The sequence below is a fragment of the Aquarana catesbeiana genome, linkage group LG04, assembly GCF_042186555.1.
Source record: "Aquarana catesbeiana isolate 2022-GZ linkage group LG04, ASM4218655v1, whole genome shotgun sequence".
Taxonomy (NCBI): domain Eukaryota; kingdom Metazoa; phylum Chordata; class Amphibia; order Anura; family Ranidae; genus Aquarana; species Aquarana catesbeiana.
In genome coordinates, this window is record NC_133327.1 from 252,527,719 (window position 1) to 252,547,371 (window position 19,653).

Sequence of the window (19,653 nt, forward strand, 5' to 3'; positions counted from 1 at the left end):
TCTATACAGTCACCTCAACATCCATCCCTCCCTATATCCATCCATCCATCCATCCATCTGTTCATCCCTTCTTCCATCCATCAGTCCCTCCATACAGCCCTCCATACCTCCTTCCATCCATCCATTAATCCCTCCATAGATCCCTCCTTCCTTCCATTCATCTCTCCATACATCCCTCCTTCCTTCCATTCATCCATACATCTGTCCCTCCATCCCTCCATACATCCATCCATCCTTCCATCCTTCCTTCCTTTTTTTTTTCCATTCATTCCTCCTTCTTTCATTCCTTTCATCCCTCCTTCCTTCCTTCTATTTATCTTCCTTCCTTCCTTCCTTCCTTCCTTCCTTCCTTCCTTCCTTCCTTCCTTCCTTCCTTCCTTCCTTCCTTCCTTCCTTCCTTTCCTTCCTTCCTTTCTTCCTTCCTTCTTTCCCTTCCTTCCTTCCTTCCTTCCTTCCTTCCTTCCTTCCTTCCTTCCTTCCTTCCTTCCTTCCTCCATACATCTGCCCATCCATCCATCCATCCATCCATCCATCCATCCATCCATCCATCCTTCTATTGATCTCTGCATACATCCATCCATCCTTTCCTCCTTCTTTCCTTTCTTTTATTCCTCCATCCATCCATCCATCCATCCATCCATTCTCCCCTCCCTGGTTACTGTACACTATACAATCAGACTGTACGATCTCCATAAAGCTGACCCTACACACAAAAAAAACAAATCCTCCAATCTCCTTTAGATTTACCAAAACCATGTAATATAAGGACATAGCTAAACACACATTCACTTTCTACCCAATCAAGCAGGCCCTTGTACTACACAGTTGATGGCACAATTGACTTTGGGTCTACCAAAAACCAATAAGAAAAAAATAAGATATGGGATTTTCAAGGTGCTGTGCACTTTTATGGAAAAGGAAAATAAACACTTTAAAAATGTGGGTCTACCAAAACTCTTATTATTATTACAGGTACTTATATAGAGGGAACAATTACGCAGCGTTTACATTTATATTATACATTCACATAGTCCCTGCCCTCAAGGAGCTTACAATCTGTAATATAGACACTTACCTAATGTTCCTGATCAATTGATATCCAACCAGGCAGGCTCTTGCACTATATAATTGTCGAAAGATCTAAGGGCCACCATGCACATCACAATCCAGCCATACAATTGTTGTACAAACTTTAGATTTACCAAAAGGATGTAATAATAGGGCCTATCTAATCTATACAATCAATCTGTGTGCAATCAGACAGACTTTTGAACTACGTAGTAGTTGGTGGCTGTAAAGGAGATTGTACAATCAGATTGATAGAAAGTTTGCTTGCCTAATGTCCCCCTCAGTCTGATTAATTAAACTGAACCTTACCCAGCGGGGCATTATAATAAGGGCAGAATAGGTGGCTTGCCTGGGGTTAGGGTTACCCCCTGGCCTGTCTGGTGGTCACATTGGACTTGTTGCCAATGATATTAACAGAAAAAAGTCACTAAGGCTGTTCTTTTTAGGCAGAAAAGGCGACAATCCTACCGGAGCCTATAGGGATACTAAAAAAAAAAAAAAAAGTTCTGCACCTCAGTGCTGTTCATAGTAAGTCCTTAAAAGGGAGGAGGACAGCCATGGTATTGATAAGATAATCATTCACAATCTATATGCAATCACAGTGTTATTAGCCAAGTATGTACAGAATACAAGGAATTCAAACTTCTAAGCGTTAAACAAAAGACATTCTTGGTATGCTGTTGCCCATTTTGATTGCATATGGATTATGTACGATCGTTCGATTATCTTTATTCTTAATTGTGATTGCATCATTTTAATGTCATGTGTAATTTGCAAAGAACCCATTCAAAAATCAGACATTGCCTTCCAATTCTTAATTCTGAAGCCCTTATGTGTGATCCCAGTGCAGTGGCTGGGGAGCCCATGGACTGGAATGAGATGGGACCTAAGGTACAATTCATCCACCAATACCTTCACCTTATTTCTTTTCATTGGCAGGAAATATAGACAGAGATCAGTAATAATACAAAGGACATGCACTTGTTCCATAATATATAAAAAGAATCCACATGCTGCTAAAAATGGTTACATTGAATTGTTCTTCCTAAAGACATGTAGCAAGTGGGAGCACCATTCATGTTAGATGTAGCAGACGTTTTGTGCATGCTCCCCCCTGATATTTGCATGCATCAAATCCAGTGATAAATGATAGTGTCATATGAAAAGCAGGTTCCGTCAAAGCAGAAATCACTATATTATATAAATACGGGACACATCTGTTCTTCCATCCTACATCTTTCTATAAACAATAAAACCGTGTGTTGCAGTTGTTATATTAAGCAGTTAACTAATAAATGTCTGCGTCCAAATAGAATATTTAAACAAACAGTGAATAGACATTTGACTTTATTAAAAGTTTTATCTAGTAATTTTGCTTATAGCCCTTTTTTTTTTTTTTTTTGCTCTAATGAAGTAGCTGATAGTGACATATGGTAGGATGTGTGTGGATTCTAAATTGAAATAAACCATATGTTGCATCGCTTTAATAATTCATGGAAGTTGTTGGTATTTTGTTTAGATGTATTACCTCTTTGATATATATGAAGTATTTGGGCCAAGGCGATGATGTGGCTTTAAGCGATGGTGGGATGTAAATTTTATACAGACTAACGCATCCTATGGTGTAAAGTGCGGTATACATAAAGGGTGATTTACAAAAGCAGTGATTTTTTTTTACTCTTTGCTCTATGATTGAATCTGTGTTTACATCAAATAGCCAATCACGAGCAAGGGTTAAAAAAATAAAAAAAATTCTTGCTCGTGATTGGATGTTTAATACAAACACACATTCATTGGTCAATGGGAAAGCTGACTCCTTTCGTTTATCTGCAGCATAGTGGAAAATATATTCCAAGCTGGATTTACAGGGGCAGGGAAATGTAAATGTAATGAGAACATGTTAAAATAAGGCTGTTGCCCTTAGCAAGCATTCATAAGGGAATATCGGAATTTTGAAGCATGAGCAAAAGCTCCAGATTTTAATAGAGTTTTTATGCTGGTCCTACATTTTAATTTAAGGCTTGTAACTAAAAGGTATCTGCTCTGCTAATATTGACCTTAAGGTTTGGGTGTAAGGTGAGGGAACGTTCAAAAACATGCTCTGCTCTGAATTACAGACTTGAGCAATGCATTGATCCTGGTCAATTCCTGACCTTCTATGTACTGGTTGCTCATCTCCTCACTATAATGTATGGATTGAAATAAGGGAACTTTTGAATATATGCATCCCCTTACCACCCCAACTCAGTTTGTAGTGGGGCAGATTTTGGTAATCCGAGTCCAATCCCATCTCAACCAATGCCTAACATGAAGAGTTTGGCTATCTCCACTTTAAGACTGCAGTATGTTTTAATCATTATTTAAAGCGGAACTTCACTCTCTCAGTCAACACTGACCATTTTTTTTTTTTTTTAATTTTTTTTTTTGGCAGTATTTCAATTAAGTTACAAAATAGAGCATATTGGGCATACCCAGGCTCGAACGTACATACAGCAGACATAACTAAAACAACACCTATAAAACTAGAACACAACCAATAAAAACTTGTTACGCTCGGACCACCTTTGCAGTTTGAATCATATCTGCTTCACCAGTTAAACTTCAGAACCTAGCTTACTATGACTATTTTAATCCTTAATGCTGCCAGCATTGGCAAAGAAATAGGAAAGTATATCATATTTACTTGTTTTAAACTTTTTTTTAATTTCTTCAATTATTTCCTGGTTTCCATGCCTAGGCAAATGATGTCATACATCCCAGGAGTCTTCAGGAGTGGAGGAGGGGCTTTCTTAGCTAAGCACACCCTTCTGCCTGTATGCCTGAGCTTTGGGCAGATGGATTCCACAAAGTAAATGCTGCATGAATCATTTGCTCTTACTGGAGATGGCCACAGCTAAAAATGCTAAGCAGTGATTTTTTTAATGTGATTTCTTAGCAAAATAAAGAATGGAGACATAGGTGAATTAGTGAGTTTGCTTGGAATATTAAAAATGAATTAAACAGCATTTTTAGTTTGTGGTGCTCAGATGCAGTGAAATTTCACTTTAAAGTGATATTAAAGTCTTGTTTTTAAAAAAAAAATAATAAACATGTTATACTTACCTGCTCTGTGTAATGGTTTTGCACAGAGCAGCCCGGATCCTCCTCTTCTAAGGTCCCTCGCCGGTGCGAGGGCACCCTCGCCCCCCCTCCTCCCTCCAGCTTGCTATAGGGACACCGAACCGAGGTGCAGCTCCGTGTGTCCATTCAGACACGAAGCTGCGGCTCAGCCCTGCCCTCTCCCTCCTCATTGGTTTACTGACTTTGATTGACAGCAGCAGGAGCCAATGGCACCTGCTGTTGTCTCAGCCAATGAGGAGGGAGAGTCCCGGACAGCTGAGTCTCTCGTGAAACATTGCTGGATCGAGATGGGGTAAGTATTAGGGAGGTTGAGATGGGCTGTTGCACACAGAAGGTTTTTTTTTTTTATCTTAATGCATTAAGATAAAAAAAAACCTTCTGCCTTTAGTACCACTTTATATTTACTAACTTTTACTAAAGTTAACAAACATGTTATACTTACCTGCTCTGTGCAGTGCTACAGCCCTGATCCTTGTCTGCTCTGTCCCCCGACGGCTCTCCTGGTTCCTCCTCTTCTTCATGTGTCCCCATAGAAAGCCGTTTGCTATGGAGGCACATAGTGTCTATGGACCCGCGCTCCCCACTTCCTCCACTACCTACATTTGATTGACAGCAGCATTGGCCAATGGCTCCTGCTGCTGCCCGATTGCTGTGTGAAGTGGTTGAGAGGGAAAAAGAGATGGAGCTGTGCACAGGTCTATTCTCCCCCCTCTTCCCCTGGGGGGAGGAATGCATTAAGGTAAAAAAAAAAAACAAAAAAAAAACATATTAATCTTTAGTATCGCTTTAAGGTGTGACAAAGAGAAGTTGTGTGTTTGATCGCAGGGCTTAATGTACTAGCAGCTTGCCCGAAGAATGCAATCAACTTAATTTTAAACTGTCCCACAAAAGCCTGATGTGTGATCAGATTCCAAAGGTTTGGGGTTATTGTTGAATTCGGCTCCTTCTGTATATTCTGCATTTTATTTTAGAAAAGTCAGATGTTCAATAAAACAAGGAATTATGTCTCCGCAGGAGCCCCTTTAATGAAAGCGCTTGTAATAATTAATTAGCATTTCAAAAGCCCTATTTTTTCATGTATTTTTTTATTTCAAGTTTTAGAGTATTCTTCCCTGCTTCTTTAGATATCAATAATGTGTTGTGCGCTATTAATTTTCACTTAGTTAATAGTTAGCTATAATTAAGATGGTAGAGCAACATAAAATGAATCTCACAGGGGCTATGACATTCTACTAAGTCTGCTTGGCATTTACAGTACGATGTATATTTATGGTAACAGATTAATGCAGTATTTATGTAACATGGCAGAGGCCACTACTGTGCCTTAGGGAGGCCATACACAGTCAGATCTCTCATCAGTAACAATATGACATTAGAGATCAGTTTATATGCCAAACCCACAGTGACCCTTCATTCTTTCTTGGCTAGCACCAGACTGCAGTTCACGTGTGAATAAAGCATGACATTTCTGTACTACTGACGTAAAAGAGTACATTGAATTTGTTGCATCATGCGCAATACTCATACAGTGTAAGGAAGAATTCATGTAAATTAAAAGATATGAGTGGATCAAAGTCCAGAGACATTAATAATGACATTCCTTTACTAGGTATTTCATGCATGCTGACTTATGAAGGGACGTTTATTTAGCCTTGATTAAAGTAAACCTGTATTTAGGTCACGTTCATGCAAGCGTGCTATAGCATACGCCCGTACGAAGGCCATGTTTGCCCACACAGGGATGCACAGGTGTTCTGTGCATCCCCTTGCAGGCAGTGCCATTCAAATCAATTGGGACGCAGCGACTGCATGAACACAGACGGTGTCTATTTGGGGCTGTGCATTCGCATGGCTGGCAAATTGGGAGCAGCAGCTGTGGCTGTGCAGCCACTGCATCCCAATTGACTTGAATGGGAATGTAGTACACCTGTGTGAATGAGGCCTTAGGCTGCAGCTAGTAACCTCCTTTTTAAAAATTCTATTTGCCTGGTTTTCATGCAGATACAGTGGTTTCAATTCCATTTGAGTCACTCAAAGTGTTACTAAACCCAGGACCCTGCATTCACTATATCTGATCTCCAACAGTACACAGAATATAAAAATGCAACTATTTTAGTGAATTTAAACTGCTAAATACCTTTTCTCCTCAGCAGTATATAGCAGTATTATGACTTCTATCAGTGTCCGGCCGAGCACTGGTTAAAGCTTGTAGGGGGTGTTTTCATTCTCCTCTGACTGTCCTATGAGGCTGCAGGACCCCTAACCCTCTCTCTGGACAGTGCTGATTGGCCCTGTGCTGATAACATGCACCCTCCAAAAATACAAAAAAATTCTCTAGCAATACACACCAAACTGAGCACGTGCAAAGTAACCTCTGTGTTATCAGCAGATGGATTGGGGACATTTAAAGAAGGGGAGGATCAGAGAAGACAGGATCAAACAGCCTTTTTACACAATGCGATGGACTAACCCCTTTGGTTCCACAGTGAGTATAACAAGCATACTTTGCTGCATATACAGACTGCATTATTGTTGTGGGTTTAGTAACACTTTATTCAGAATCAGTATCAAATCAGCGGTTCTTACTTCGCTGGTACTAAGATTTCAGCCAAACACTTCCTGACAAATTAGTATTTTCAGGAGAAGTAACCACAACCTACGTATTTCATTCAGCACAAAGTTCCTTTAACTTTGGTCCCCAGGTTTTTAGTAAAGCCCATGTTGTATTCAAAATCCCAATTATACAAATAGCCTAAAATAAAGGGAATCCAGTTATGTTCCTTAAACTTAAAATAGAATGTCCCTGGCATGGGTTTAAAGTATTTATTTTTATTTATTTATTTCAGGTACTTATATAGCACCATCAATTTACGCAGCGCTTTATATATACATTGTACATTCACATCAGTCCCTACCCTCAAGGAGCTTACAATCTAAGGTCCCTAACTCACATTCATACATTGTAGGGCCAATTTAGACAGGATCCAGTTAACCTACCAGCATGTCTTTGGAGTGTGGGAGGAAACCGGAGTATCCGGAGGAAACCCACGCAGGCACAGGGAGAACATGCAAACTCCAGGCAGGCAGTGTCGTATCCACTACACCACTGTGCCGCCCAAGTAGAACTATAGGCAAAGGAGGGATATATTTTTTTGCCATCTGTGCCCCATTAAAGAGATTTCCCTTCACTTCCTGTCCCATAGCCAAACAGGAAGTGACAGGAAACCCCTGAAAATTAGGGGAATCCCTTGGGGACCCCCAGGTCTCTAGAGCTAGTGTCCCCATTGGAAGATTTCCCCTCTATTACTTTTCTGGGGACAACCCAAAATGTGGTATTTTATTTTACTTTTAATGATAATGGTAACAAATAGGGTTCATCTCTTTAATGGGGGCACAGAGAGCAATAAAAACTGACAAACATTCTAATCCCTCTCCACTCTATCCAAAAATAAAAGAAAAAAAAGTTTTGCCTTTAGTTATACTTTAATGTTGAATTCCAGCCAGGACTTAGTTTTAAATAGTGAAGGGAAAGATTAGATTCTCTGATACCCTGTTTCCCCGAAAATAAGACCTGGCGTGATTGTCGGCGATGGCTGCAATATAAGCCCTACCCCCTAAATAAGCCCTAGTTAAAGTCCTTGTAGGTCTTATTTTCAGGGTAGGGCTTATTTTCGGGGAAACAGGGTAGGGATTATTTGGGGGGTAGGGCTTATACTGCAGCCATCACTGACAATCACGCTAGGTCTTATTTTCGGGGAAACAGGGTAGGTAGGTTTTGTTGTCTGTGTCCCCACTGGGAGATTTACACTCACTTTTTGTTCTAGTGACACCTAAGGCATAGCAGATTTGCCTTTTTCTTATACAAATAAATTAAAAAGAATGTTTTGGATAGGGTTCCACTAGAACTACATTTTTCAACCACCCCCAACATGTTTATGACTCCTGTCCTAACATTGACTGTGTGCAAATGCTTCCGGGCAGTAACTTGTATTCATACATAAAGATTTGCCTCCAGGCTGTACATAGAAACAGTGCTGACCCTAGGCAAACGGCCAGTTGGCTGCTCTGGTACTACATACATTCCACATTAATGCACACGTTGATCCAATAATCCTGTGGAATTGTTGGGGAAGTGTTTGAAATTTTGACAATGTTTTATTGATGTATGTGATGACTGCACGTCATATTTCTTGTCTGGGTATTACAGGCACGGCAAGTAAGGGAAAATCTCCCCAATGGGGTCATTGACAGAAATATATTCAATACACACAGCTCTTCTTTTACATGGGCTATATTATTTTTATGTATTTCTTTGAGTTTTGTTCTCAGAACAAAAAAAAAATCATTTTAGTCAGTTCATTTAAGAAAAATCTTTTTAGTCTGTTAAATAAGACATATTAATTATATATATTCAGGGTGGACTTGACTTAAATCAAATCGATTTAAACCACAATTTAAATCATGATTTAAATCACTAATAAAAAAAGCTTGATTTAATTCATACTTTTTAAGGAGCAACTTTCATCTCTGTCCCGGAGCGGCCCCTCCTCTGACCCGCTGTTGACTCAACGACAGTCCCATTCACTTTAATGGAATGGTTGATGAGGCAGCGGTGACACAACAAGGTGAGGGACATGGCGGCAGTAGGTGAGTGGATGCCCGCTAACGGGCGCTGCCATGATGGATCTGAAATGACAGGTGCTCTTTAACCACTTCAGCCCCAGAAGAATGTACCCCCTTCCTGACCAGAGCACTTTTTGCGATTCGGCACTGCGTCGCTTTAACTGACAATTGCGCGGTCGTGCCACGTTGTACCCAAACAAAATTGACGTCCTTTTTTTCCCACAAATAGAGCTTTCTTTTTGTGGTATTTGATCGCCTCTGCGGTTTTTATTCTTTGCGCTATAAACAAAAAAAGAGCGACAATTTTGAAAAAACGCATGATTTTTTACTTTTTGCTATAATAAATATGCCCCAAAAATATATAAAAAAACTATTTTTTCCCTCAGTTTAGGCCAATATATATTCTTCTACATATTTTTGGTAAAAAAAATCACAATAAGCGTATATTGATTGGTTTGTGCAAAAGTTATAGCGTATTATTATTTTTTTTTACTAGTAATGGCGGCGATCTGCAATTTTTATCATGACTGCGACATTATGGCGGACACATCGGACAATTTTGACACATGGTTTTTTTTTTTAACCTTAATGAATTCTGTGCATTAAAGCGAAGTTCCACCCAAAAGTGGAACTTCCGCTTATCGGATCCCCCTCCCCCCGGTGCCACATTTGGGACCTTTTGGTGGGGAGGGGGGAGGGGATACCTGTTTTTTACAGGTACCCTGTCCCCGCTTCCAGGAGACCGGAACGCGGTGAATTACGTCATGCACGAGAGCAGTGGCTTTCTCGGCTCTCTCCCTCCTCGTTGGCTCAGATACAACAGCGGGAGCCATTGGCTCCTGCTGCTGTCAATCACAGCCAGTGAGGAGGGATCAGGGGAAGGCTCTGTGCAAAGCCTAAAGTTTCTAAACCTGGAGCATTCAGAAGCTGGTGCAACTGTGCATGGTAGCTATTCAGTTTCTAACTTCAGCTTGTTCAGTTAGGCTTTGACAATAAAACCTGGAAGCTGGTTACTATGCACAGATGCACAGTTTTGCGCTTAAATCTCCCCCTGTGCATCTTAAAGACACACAGAGCCAGCTTGTGAGCGAGCACGCGCAAGTGCCCCCATAGCAACTCGGGGGGGGGGGGGTAGCCAGAAGTGCCATCGGAGAAGAGGGAGATCGGGGCTGTTCTGTGCAAAACAATTGCACAGAGCAGGTACGTATATCATGTTTGTTATTTAAAAACAAACAGGAAAATAAACACTTTAAAAATGTGGGTCTACCAAAACTCTTATTATTATTACAGGTACTTATATAGAGGGAACAATTACGCAGCGTTTACATTTATATTATACATTCACATAGTCCCTGCCCTCAAGGAGCTTACAATCTGTAATATAGACACTTACCTAATGTTCCTGATCAATTGATATCCAACCAGGCAGGCTCTTGCACTATATAATTGTCGAAAGATCTAAGGGCCACCATGCACATCACAATCCAGCCATACAATTGTTGTACAAACTTTAGATTTACCAAAAGGATGTAATAATAGGGCCTATCTAATCTATACAATCAATCTGTGTGCAATCAGACAGACTTTTGAACTACGTAGTAGTTGGTGGCTGTAAAGGAGATTGTACAATCAGATTGATAGAAAGTTTGCTTGCCTAATGTCCCCCTCAGTCTGATTAATTAAACTGAACCTTACCCAGCGGGGCATTATAATAAGGGCAGAATAGGTGGCTTGCCTGGGGTTAGGGTTACCCCCTGGCCTGTCTGGTGGTCACATTGGACTTGTTGCCAATGATATTAACAGAAAAAAGTCACTAAGGCTGTTCTTTTTAGGCAGAAAAGGCGACAATCCTACCGGAGCCTATAGGGATACTAAAAAAAAAAAAAAAAGTTCTGCACCTCAGTGCTGTTCATAGTAAGTCCTTAAAAGGGAGGAGGACAGCCATGGTATTGATAAGATAATCATTCACAATCTATATGCAATCACAGTGTTATTAGCCAAGTATGTACAGAATACAAGGAATTCAAACTTCTAAGCGTTAAACAAAAGACATTCTTGGTATGCTGTTGCCCATTTTGATTGCATATGGATTATGTACGATCGTTCGATTATCTTTATTCTTAATTGTGATTGCATCATTTTAATGTCATGTGTAATTTGCAAAGAACCCATTCAAAAATCAGACATTGCCTTCCAATTCTTAATTCTGAAGCCCTTATGTGTGATCCCAGTGCAGTGGCTGGGGAGCCCATGGACTGGAATGAGATGGGACCTAAGGTACAATTCATCCACCAATACCTTCACCTTATTTCTTTTCATTGGCAGGAAATATAGACAGAGATCAGTAATAATACAAAGGACATGCACTTGTTCCATAATATATAAAAAGAATCCACATGCTGCTAAAAATGGTTACATTGAATTGTTCTTCCTAAAGACATGTAGCAAGTGGGAGCACCATTCATGTTAGATGTAGCAGACGTTTTGTGCATGCTCCCCCCTGATATTTGCATGCATCAAATCCAGTGATAAATGATAGTGTCATATGAAAAGCAGGTTCCGTCAAAGCAGAAATCACTATATTATATAAATACGGGACACATCTGTTCTTCCATCCTACATCTTTCTATAAACAATAAAACCGTGTGTTGCAGTTGTTATATTAAGCAGTTAACTAATAAATGTCTGCGTCCAAATAGAATATTTAAACAAACAGTGAATAGACATTTGACTTTATTAAAAGTTTTATCTAGTAATTTTGCTTATAGCCCTTTTTTTTTTTTTTTTGCTCTAATGAAGTAGCTGATAGTGACATATGGTAGGATGTGTGTGGATTCTAAATTGAAATAAACCATATGTTGCATCGCTTTAATAATTCATGGAAGTTGTTGGTATTTTGTTTAGATGTATTACCTCTTTGATATATATGAAGTATTTGGGCCAAGGCGATGATGTGGCTTTAAGCGATGGTGGGATGTAAATTTTATACAGACTAACGCATCCTATGGTGTAAAGTGCGGTATACATAAAGGGTGATTTACAAAAGCAGTGATTTTTTTTTACTCTTTGCTCTATGATTGAATCTGTGTTTACATCAAATAGCCAATCACGAGCAAGGGTTAAAAAAATAAAAAAAATTCTTGCTCGTGATTGGATGTTTAATACAAACACACATTCATTGGTCAATGGGAAAGCTGACTCCTTTCGTTTATCTGCAGCATAGTGGAAAATATATTCCAAGCTGGATTTACAGGGGCAGGGAAATGTAAATGTAATGAGAACATGTTAAAATAAGGCTGTTGCCCTTAGCAAGCATTCATAAGGGAATATCGGAATTTTGAAGCATGAGCAAAAGCTCCAGATTTTAATAGAGTTTTTATGCTGGTCCTACATTTTAATTTAAGGCTTGTAACTAAAAGGTATCTGCTCTGCTAATATTGACCTTAAGGTTTGGGTGTAAGGTGAGGGAACGTTCAAAAACATGCTCTGCTCTGAATTACAGACTTGAGCAATGCATTGATCCTGGTCAATTCCTGACCTTCTATGTACTGGTTGCTCATCTCCTCACTATAATGTATGGATTGAAATAAGGGAACTTTTGAATATATGCATCCCCTTACCACCCCAACTCAGTTTGTAGTGGGGCAGATTTTGGTAATCCGAGTCCAATCCCATCTCAACCAATGCCTAACATGAAGAGTTTGGCTATCTCCACTTTAAGACTGCAGTATGTTTTAATCATTATTTAAAGCGGAACTTCACTCTCTCAGTCAACACTGACCATTTTTTTTTTTTTTTAATTTTTTTTTTTGGCAGTATTTCAATTAAGTTACAAAATAGAGCATATTGGGCATACCCAGGCTCGAACGTACATACAGCAGACATAACTAAAACAACACCTATAAAACTAGAACACAACCAATAAAAACTTGTTACGCTCGGACCACCTTTGCAGTTTGAATCATATCTGCTTCACCAGTTAAACTTCAGAACCTAGCTTACTATGACTATTTTAATCCTTAATGCTGCCAGCATTGGCAAAGAAATAGGAAAGTATATCATATTTACTTGTTTTAAACTTTTTTTTAATTTCTTCAATTATTTCCTGGTTTCCATGCCTAGGCAAATGATGTCATACATCCCAGGAGTCTTCAGGAGTGGAGGAGGGGCTTTCTTAGCTAAGCACACCCTTCTGCCTGTATGCCTGAGCTTTGGGCAGATGGATTCCACAAAGTAAATGCTGCATGAATCATTTGCTCTTACTGGAGATGGCCACAGCTAAAAATGCTAAGCAGTGATTTTTTTAATGTGATTTCTTAGCAAAATAAAGAATGGAGACATAGGTGAATTAGTGAGTTTGCTTGGAATATTAAAAATGAATTAAACAGCATTTTTAGTTTGTGGTGCTCAGATGCAGTGAAATTTCACTTTAAAGTGATATTAAAGTCTTGTTTTTAAAAAAAAAATAATAAACATGTTATACTTACCTGCTCTGTGTAATGGTTTTGCACAGAGCAGCCCGGATCCTCCTCTTCTAAGGTCCCTCGCCGGTGCGAGGGCACCCTCGCCCCCCCTCCTCCCTCCAGCTTGCTATAGGGACACCGAACCGAGGTGCAGCTCCGTGTGTCCATTCAGACACGAAGCTGCGGCTCAGCCCTGCCCTCTCCCTCCTCATTGGTTTACTGACTTTGATTGACAGCAGCAGGAGCCAATGGCACCTGCTGTTGTCTCAGCCAATGAGGAGGGAGAGTCCCGGACAGCTGAGTCTCTCGTGAAACATTGCTGGATCGAGATGGGGTAAGTATTAGGGAGGTTGAGATGGGCTGTTGCACACAGAAGGTTTTTTTTTTTTATCTTAATGCATTAAGATAAAAAAAAACCTTCTGCCTTTAGTACCACTTTATATTTACTAACTTTTACTAAAGTTAACAAACATGTTATACTTACCTGCTCTGTGCAGTGCTACAGCCCTGATCCTTGTCTGCTCTGTCCCCCGACGGCTCTCCTGGTTCCTCCTCTTCTTCATGTGTCCCCATAGAAAGCCGTTTGCTATGGAGGCACATAGTGTCTATGGACCCGCGCTCCCCACTTCCTCCACTACCTACATTTGATTGACAGCAGCATTGGCCAATGGCTCCTGCTGCTGCCCGATTGCTGTGTGAAGTGGTTGAGAGGGAAAAAGAGATGGAGCTGTGCACAGGTCTATTCTCCCCCCTCTTCCCCTGGGGGGAGGAATGCATTAAGGTAAAAAAAAAAAACAAAAAAAAAACATATTAATCTTTAGTATCGCTTTAAGGTGTGACAAAGAGAAGTTGTGTGTTTGATCGCAGGGCTTAATGTACTAGCAGCTTGCCCGAAGAATGCAATCAACTTAATTTTAAACTGTCCCACAAAAGCCTGATGTGTGATCAGATTCCAAAGGTTTGGGGTTATTGTTGAATTCGGCTCCTTCTGTATATTCTGCATTTTATTTTAGAAAAGTCAGATGTTCAATAAAACAAGGAATTATGTCTCCGCAGGAGCCCCTTTAATGAAAGCGCTTGTAATAATTAATTAGCATTTCAAAAGCCCTATTTTTTCATGTATTTTTTTATTTCAAGTTTTAGAGTATTCTTCCCTGCTTCTTTAGATATCAATAATGTGTTGTGCGCTATTAATTTTCACTTAGTTAATAGTTAGCTATAATTAAGATGGTAGAGCAACATAAAATGAATCTCACAGGGGCTATGACATTCTACTAAGTCTGCTTGGCATTTACAGTACGATGTATATTTATGGTAACAGATTAATGCAGTATTTATGTAACATGGCAGAGGCCACTACTGTGCCTTAGGGAGGCCATACACAGTCAGATCTCTCATCAGTAACAATATGACATTAGAGATCAGTTTATATGCCAAACCCACAGTGACCCTTCATTCTTTCTTGGCTAGCACCAGACTGCAGTTCACGTGTGAATAAAGCATGACATTTCTGTACTACTGACGTAAAAGAGTACATTGAATTTGTTGCATCATGCGCAATACTCATACAGTGTAAGGAAGAATTCATGTAAATTAAAAGATATGAGTGGATCAAAGTCCAGAGACATTAATAATGACATTCCTTTACTAGGTATTTCATGCATGCTGACTTATGAAGGGACGTTTATTTAGCCTTGATTAAAGTAAACCTGTATTTAGGTCACGTTCATGCAAGCGTGCTATAGCATACGCCCGTACGAAGGCCATGTTTGCCCACACAGGGATGCACAGGTGTTCTGTGCATCCCCTTGCAGGCAGTGCCATTCAAATCAATTGGGACGCAGCGACTGCATGAACACAGACGGTGTCTATTTGGGGCTGTGCATTCGCATGGCTGGCAAATTGGGAGCAGCAGCTGTGGCTGTGCAGCCACTGCATCCCAATTGACTTGAATGGGAATGTAGTACACCTGTGTGAATGAGGCCTTAGGCTGCAGCTAGTAACCTCCTTTTTAAAAATTCTATTTGCCTGGTTTTCATGCAGATACAGTGGTTTCAATTCCATTTGAGTCACTCAAAGTGTTACTAAACCCAGGACCCTGCATTCACTATATCTGATCTCCAACAGTACACAGAATATAAAAATGCAACTATTTTAGTGAATTTAAACTGCTAAATACCTTTTCTCCTCAGCAGTATATAGCAGTATTATGACTTCTATCAGTGTCCGGCCGAGCACTGGTTAAAGCTTGTAGGGGGTGTTTTCATTCTCCTCTGACTGTCCTATGAGGCTGCAGGACCCCTAACCCTCTCTCTGGACAGTGCTGATTGGCCCTGTGCTGATAACATGCACCCTCCAAAAATACAAAAAAATTCTCTAGCAATACACACCAAACTGAGCACGTGCAAAGTAACCTCTGTGTTATCAGCAGATGGATTGGGGACATTTAAAGAAGGGGAGGATCAGAGAAGACAGGATCAAACAGCCTTTTTACACAATGCGATGGACTAACCCCTTTGGTTCCACAGTGAGTATAACAAGCATACTTTGCTGCATATACAGACTGCATTATTGTTGTGGGTTTAGTAACACTTTATTCAGAATCAGTATCAAATCAGCGGTTCTTACTTCGCTGGTACTAAGATTTCAGCCAAACACTTCCTGACAAATTAGTATTTTCAGGAGAAGTAACCACAACCTACGTATTTCATTCAGCACAAAGTTCCTTTAACTTTGGTCCCCAGGTTTTTAGTAAAGCCCATGTTGTATTCAAAATCCCAATTATACAAATAGCCTAAAATAAAGGGAATCCAGTTATGTTCCTTAAACTTAAAATAGAATGTCCCTGGCATGGGTTTAAAGTATTTATTTTTATTTATTTATTTCAGGTACTTATATAGCACCATCAATTTACGCAGCGCTTTATATATACATTGTACATTCACATCAGTCCCTACCCTCAAGGAGCTTACAATCTAAGGTCCCTAACTCACATTCATACATTGTAGGGCCAATTTAGACAGGATCCAGTTAACCTACCAGCATGTCTTTGGAGTGTGGGAGGAAACCGGAGTATCCGGAGGAAACCCACGCAGGCACAGGGAGAACATGCAAACTCCAGGCAGGCAGTGTCGTATCCACTACACCACTGTGCCGCCCAAGTAGAACTATAGGCAAAGGAGGGATATATTTTTTTGCCATCTGTGCCCCATTAAAGAGATTTCCCTTCACTTCCTGTCCCATAGCCAAACAGGAAGTGACAGGAAACCCCTGAAAATTAGGGGAATCCCTTGGGGACCCCCAGGTCTCTAGAGCTAGTGTCCCCATTGGAAGATTTCCCCTCTATTACTTTTCTGGGGACAACCCAAAATGTGGTATTTTATTTTACTTTTAATGATAATGGTAACAAATAGGGTTCATCTCTTTAATGGGGGCACAGAGAGCAATAAAAACTGACAAACATTCTAATCCCTCTCCACTCTATCCAAAAATAAAAGAAAAAAAAGTTTTGCCTTTAGTTATACTTTAATGTTGAATTCCAGCCAGGACTTAGTTTTAAATAGTGAAGGGAAAGATTAGATTCTCTGATACCCTGTTTCCCCGAAAATAAGACCTGGCGTGATTGTCGGCGATGGCTGCAATATAAGCCCTACCCCCTAAATAAGCCCTAGTTAAAGTCCTTGTAGGTCTTATTTTCAGGGTAGGGCTTATTTTCGGGGAAACAGGGTAGGGATTATTTGGGGGGTAGGGCTTATACTGCAGCCATCACTGACAATCACGCTAGGTCTTATTTTCGGGGAAACAGGGTAGGTAGGTTTTGTTGTCTGTGTCCCCACTGGGAGATTTACACTCACTTTTTGTTCTAGTGACACCTAAGGCATAGCAGATTTGCCTTTTTCTTATACAAATAAATTAAAAAGAATGTTTTGGATAGGGTTCCACTAGAACTACATTTTTCAACCACCCCCAACATGTTTATGACTCCTGTCCTAACATTGACTGTGTGCAAATGCTTCCGGGCAGTAACTTGTATTCATACATAAAGATTTGCCTCCAGGCTGTACATAGAAACAGTGCTGACCCTAGGCAAACGGCCAGTTGGCTGCTCTGGTACTACATACATTCCACATTAATGCACACGTTGATCCAATAATCCTGTGGAATTGTTGGGGAAGTGTTTGAAATTTTGACAATGTTTTATTGATGTATGTGATGACTGCACGTCATATTTCTTGTCTGGGTATTACAGGCACGGCAAGTAAGGGAAAATCTCCCCAATGGGGTCATTGACAGAAATATATTCAATACACACAGCTCTTCTTTTACATGGGCTATATTATTTTTATGTATTTCTTTGAGTTTTGTTCTCAGAACAAAAAAAAAATCATTTTAGTCAGTTCATTTAAGAAAAATCTTTTTAGTCTGTTAAATAAGACATATTAATTATATATATTCAGGGTGGACTTGACTTAAATCAAATCGATTTAAACCACAATTTAAATCATGATTTAAATCACTAATAAAAAAAGCTTGATTTAATTCATACTTTTTAAGGAGCAACTTTCATCTCTGTCCCGGAGCGGCCCCTCCTCTGACCCGCTGTTGACTCAACGACAGTCCCATTCACTTTAATGGAATGGTTGATGAGGCAGCGGTGACACAACAAGGTGAGGGACATGGCGGCAGTAGGTGAGTGGATGCCCGCTAACGGGCGCTGCCATGATGGATCTGAAATGACAGGTGCTCTTTAACCACTTCAGCCCCAGAAGAATGTACCCCCTTCCTGACCAGAGCACTTTTTGCGATTCGGCACTGCGTCGCTTTAACTGACAATTGCGCGGTCGTGCCACGTTGTACCCAAACAAAATTGACGTCCTTTTTTTCCCACAAATAGAGCTTTCTTTTTGTGGTATTTGATCGCCTCTGCGGTTTTTATTCTTTGCGCTATAAACAAAAAAAGAGCGACAATTTTGAAAAAACGCATGATTTTTTACTTTTTGCTATAATAAATATGCCCCAAAAATATATAAAAAAACTATTTTTTCCCTCAGTTTAGGCCAATATATATTCTTCTACATATTTTTGGTAAAAAAAATCACAATAAGCGTATATTGATTGGTTTGTGCAAAAGTTATAGCGTATTATTATTTTTTTTTACTAGTAATGGCGGCGATCTGCAATTTTTATCATGACTGCGACATTATGGCGGACACATCGGACAATTTTGACACATGGTTTTTTTTTTTAACCTTAATGAATTCTGTGCATTAAAGCGAAGTTCCACCCAAAAGTGGAACTTCCGCTTATCGGATCCCCCTCCCCCCGGTGCCACATTTGGGACCTTTTGGTGGGGAGGGGGGAGGGGATACCTGTTTTTTACAGGTACCCTGTCCCCGCTTCCAGGAGACCGGAACGCGGTGAATTACGTCATGCACGAGAGCAGTGGCTTTCTCGGCTCTCTCCCTCCTCGTTGGCTCAGATACAACAGCGGGAGCCATTGGCTCCTGCTGCTGTCAATCACAGCCAGTGAGGAGGGATCAGGGGAAGGCTCTGTGCAAAGCCTAAAGTTTCTAAACCTGGAGCATTCAGAAGCTGGTGCAACTGTGCATGGTAGCTATTCAGTTTCTAACTTCAGCTTGTTCAGTTAGGCTTTGACAATAAAACCTGGAAGCTGGTTACTATGCACAGATGCACAGTTTTGCGCTTAAATCTCCCCCTGTGCATCTTAAAGACACACAGAGCCAGCTTGTGAGCGAGCACGCGCAAGTGCCCCCATAGCAACTCGGGGGGGGGGGGGTAGCCAGAAGTGCCATCGGAGAAGAGGGAGATCGGGGCTGTTCTGTGCAAAACAATTGCACAGAGCAGGTACGTATATCATGTTTGTTATTTAAAAAAAAAATTACCTTTAGAATCACTGTAGCCTCCCTGGTGGTATGGTTATGTCAGATTTTTGCGTCTCAATGCGGTACAATTGTTTTGCTTAGAAATTTGGCGTTTAATATTGTAGACCTGTAATTCTTAGTAATAACACACTTAAATCTGTCCAAACAAGAGTCTAGTAGACATCCCGGCTATGATAAAGTTTGAAATGCTAAGGGTCGGTTCACACTGAGGCAGCACGACTTACAGCGCGACTGCCTCAGGCGACCCAGGACACGACTCAGCGGCGACTTTGTATAGAAGTCAATGCAAGTCGCCCCGAAAGTCGTACAGGAACCTTTTTCTAAGTCGGAGCGACTTGCGTCGCTCTGATTATAACGGTTCCATTGCACAGAACGGGACGCTACTTGTCAGGCGACTAGGTCGCCTGACAAGTCGTCCCAGTGTGAACCGGGGCTTAGTCAGAAATTATGATATATTAAATAACTATAAATAATTA

At 40.4% G+C, this 19,653-nt stretch overlaps 1 protein-coding gene across 6 annotated transcripts in view; it reads left to right on the forward strand.

Moving 5' to 3' along the window:
• Positions 1 to 19,653, forward strand: part of FGF12 (fibroblast growth factor 12) — a 648,489-nt gene that overhangs the window by 373,852 nt on the left and 254,984 nt on the right. The window contains exon 1 of one of the 6 annotated variants that reach the window (XM_073626391.1): positions 15,782 to 15,801. The exons of the other annotated variants lie outside the window; for them this stretch is intronic. The gene's annotated coding sequence lies outside the window, so the exon portion shown is untranslated. Of the gene's footprint in view, positions 1 to 15,781; positions 15,802 to 19,653 lie in introns of those variants that run through there. 6 annotated transcript variants of the gene reach the window in all.